Genomic DNA, 3,595 nt, shown 5'->3' with positions numbered 1-3,595 from the left:
CTTCTTCCCAGTCTCCCACTCGTGTGCAGGGGCCCAAGGACTGGGGCCATCCTCCACTGCTTTCCCAAGCCACAGCAGAGAGCTAGCTTGGAAGAGGAGCAGTCAGGACATGAACTGGCACCCATATGGGATGCCGGCGCTGCAGGCAGAGTATTAACCCAAGTGAGCCACGGCGCCGGCCCCCAGTGTGTATATACTTCACATTACAGAACTGTACACTTAAAAATATTAAAGATGGTATACTCTCTCTATGTTGTCTGAGTTTCTATCACAAGAAAAAACAGGGAAAAATCTATTGAAGACCAAAAAGAACTTTTCTTTACTTAGATTACTATAGGTTTGAAAATAATTATTGAAAACGGTGATATCGTTTTACATTTTGTAAATCTCTTAAATGTCTGCCTCCCCTCAGAAAAGCTGGAGTTTCATATCTTCTCCTGCATTTCGTCTGCTATCATGTCATACATTTGTGACTGAAAAATCGTACCACACATTCATGAAAAAATAAGAATACAATAGAACAAACAACATCTCACTGTTGTATAGTTTCAACCTTGGAGACCCCTATGAAGACCCTGTGGCTGTTCCTCTTTGGAAACAAGACTAAAACAAGACCATATTTGGTAATATTGCAAAATACAGGTCCTTGTGGGAGATTGACTGATTGGTCACAATTCCTGACTCCCTAGAGGCAGTGCTCAGACCCACGTGCTTGCCACAGCCAAGGACGCTCTCCCACATCTTGATGTGGGGTTTGCTTTAGCCAGTGGAGTATCAGAAGACTGGAGGTAAGCAGAGGTTTTAAATGTCTAGGGTATTGAAATCTGAAAGATGCTGGTTGGGATGCTCCAACCCCTGACATAAAATTATTATTTTTTTTAAGATTTATTTATTTATTTGAAAGGCAGGGTTACACAGAGAGAAGAGAGGCAGAGAGAGAAAGAGAGAGATTAGTCTTCCATCCGTTGGTTCACTCCCCAGTTAGCCACAACGGCCAGAGATGCGCTGATCCAAAGCCAGGAGCCAGGAGCTTCTTCCGGGTCTCCCACATGGGTGCAGGAGCCCAAGGACTTGGGCCATCTTCTACTGCTTTCCCAGGCCATTCCAGAGGGCTGGATCGGAAGTGGAGCAGCCGGGTCTTGAACCAGTGCCCATATGGGATGCCAGCACTGCAGGCAGAGGTTTTACCTGCTACACCACAGTGCCGGCCCATCCCCGCCCCCCCAACATAAAATTCTATTGACAGGGAAAGTACGACATATCGGAATACAAGAATACAAGAACTTGCAATGAGAAAAATGCTAAGACAGCCGAAAAATCTCTCTCTAGGACACCCACTTCAAACCTTTATTCCTGCAAATGTGTCAAGGTTGTCTAATTGTTTTGAAAATGTTACAGAGTTCCTTTTTTTACTTCCTAAAATGGATGGGATGAAGGCAGGGTGGAATGGGAATTCCATTCACAAATCTAAGTACATCATCTGTATGACTCTCTGAACAATAGGTCCCCAGTATTTGAAATTTTTCTTGAGAACAAATGCACAAAATGAATCCACTTTCATTAAAAACATGTGCTAGAAAAGCATCTTTACCAATGAGATTCAAGCATCATACTGTCTTGCTTTCAATCCGTTCCAGGGTGCATTCCCACATTCAGTACATTTATTGCAGTAGAGTGAGGTTATTAATAAGGTGACAAGTTAAAAATTAAGGAAGGCTAAATTTAGGAGAATTTAAGTGAAAGAGGCTAAATTATACAGAGCATATGTCTTTTTTTAAAGATTTATTTACTTATTTGAAAAGCAAAATTGCAGAGAAAGAGGGAGAAGATCTTCCACCTGCTGGTTCACTCCCCAAATGGCTGCAATAGCCAGAGCTGTGCCAGGCCAAAACCAGGAGCTTGAACTCCAGCCAGGTTTCTCATGTAGGTGGCAGGGACCCAAGCACTGGGGCCATCTACCACTGCTCTCCTAGGAGCATCAGCAAGCAGCTGGATTGGAAGTGGAGCAGCCAGGACTCTGCACTCATGGGGGATGCCCGTGCTGCAGGCAGCTTAAACTGCTGTGCCCCAACCTTGCCCTCAGAGTCTATCTCCAGACAGAACTAAACTAGAAACCACTAGCAGAAATATAAAAAGAACATCTCAGATTAAGTTACAAGTTAAACAATGTATTTATAAATAATCCAGAGATGATTGTGGAAATTTAAAGGACATTAGAAAATATTTTGTAGTAAACAAAAATAAAACTACTCTAACAAATGCAGTGTTTAAAAGGCAAGCTAAAGCATCAAATTCTTATGTAATAAAATAAAGGAGATCTTAAAAAATAACTTGTAACTATCTTTAGAAATTAGAAAAAAAAGGAGCAAAGTAAATCTAATTGAGCAGAAAGAAAAAAAAATAATGAGCAAAAATCAAAGAAATAAAAAATAGAAAACAGTAGAGAAGATAAATACAACCAAAAGCTGATTCTTTGAAAATAGCAATGGAATTGATAAACCCTTAGTTAAAATGACAATGAAAAAAAGAGGTCCAAGTTATGTGTATCAGGAATGAAAGAGGTGATACCATTGAAGAATCCTCAGGTGGAGAAGGGTAGTAAAGGCAATACTTAGAACCAGTTGGTGCACATACCTTCAGCAGCCAAGATGAAGTGGACCAGTTCCTTACAATCCACAAACTACCACAGTTCATCCAAGATTAAATGCACATAGCCTGAGTGTCCCAATGATTATTAAAGAGATTTAATTCAGAGTTTCAGAAAAATTCTAAAAACAAACCTCTGGGTGATTGATTTCACTGTTGAATTCTACTGAATATTTATTGAGAAAAAAAAGGGACTACATCTATGTAATTATTTCCACAAAATGAAATATGGGAAGACACTTCTCATTTCAGCATTATCCTCATACAGAACCGAAGGCATTAAAAAGAAAACTACAACCGCTTCTCAGCCTTTTGGCTAAGATCAAGAGTAGTGTCTGCTCTTATCAGTTTAAAAGAAAATTACAGATGAATCTCTCTCAAGAATATAGACACAAAAATACTCAAAAGAACAAATTGAAACTAGCAATATATAAAATGAATCATATACTCCAAAAAAGTGGAGCTTATCTAGGGAATGCATCACTGGCTCATTATTTGAGATTCATCCAATGCAGTTCCCCGTATTATCAGCTGAAAGAAGAAAACCTATGCAATCATAAAAATGCAGGAAAACATTTGAAAAACTCCTACTCCCAGCAACCAAGAAATTGAAAGTAACTTCCTCAGCTACTAAAAGATGTACTAAAACACCTGCAAGTACCATCAGATTTAATGTTGGAAATCTGAATGCTTTCCACCTGAGGGTCAGAAAGAAGCAATCACCACTGTATTGTCTTGTAATAGGACAAGAGAAAAATAAAGGTGTATGTTTTGGAGATGAGAAGTTAAACTATCCATATTGGAAAGTAATTTTCGATTTATAAAATCCAAAGGAATCTACCAAATTTTCTATAACTAAGTGAATTTAGTAAAGGCACAGGAATCAATGTGTTTTTTTTCTTTGTGCTATCTGTTGAATTCTTCACTTAGTGGAGGATTAAGCTTGTGT

At 39.1% G+C, this 3,595-nt stretch overlaps 1 pseudogene; it reads left to right on the top strand.

Annotated features, from left to right (window-relative positions):
* The first annotated feature begins 2,942 nt into the window (after positions 1 to 2,942).
* On the top strand, positions 2,943 to 3,061 carry LOC133752410 (U2 spliceosomal RNA; annotated as a pseudogene).
* The last annotated feature ends 534 nt before the right edge of the window (positions 3,062 to 3,595 follow it).

Source organism: Lepus europaeus, chromosome 2, assembly GCF_033115175.1.
Source record: "Lepus europaeus isolate LE1 chromosome 2, mLepTim1.pri, whole genome shotgun sequence".
NCBI classification, from domain to species: Eukaryota; Metazoa; Chordata; class Mammalia; order Lagomorpha; family Leporidae; genus Lepus; species Lepus europaeus.
Note: the sequence above shows the minus strand (reverse complement) of the source record. Positions and strands in the feature narration are given on the sequence as shown.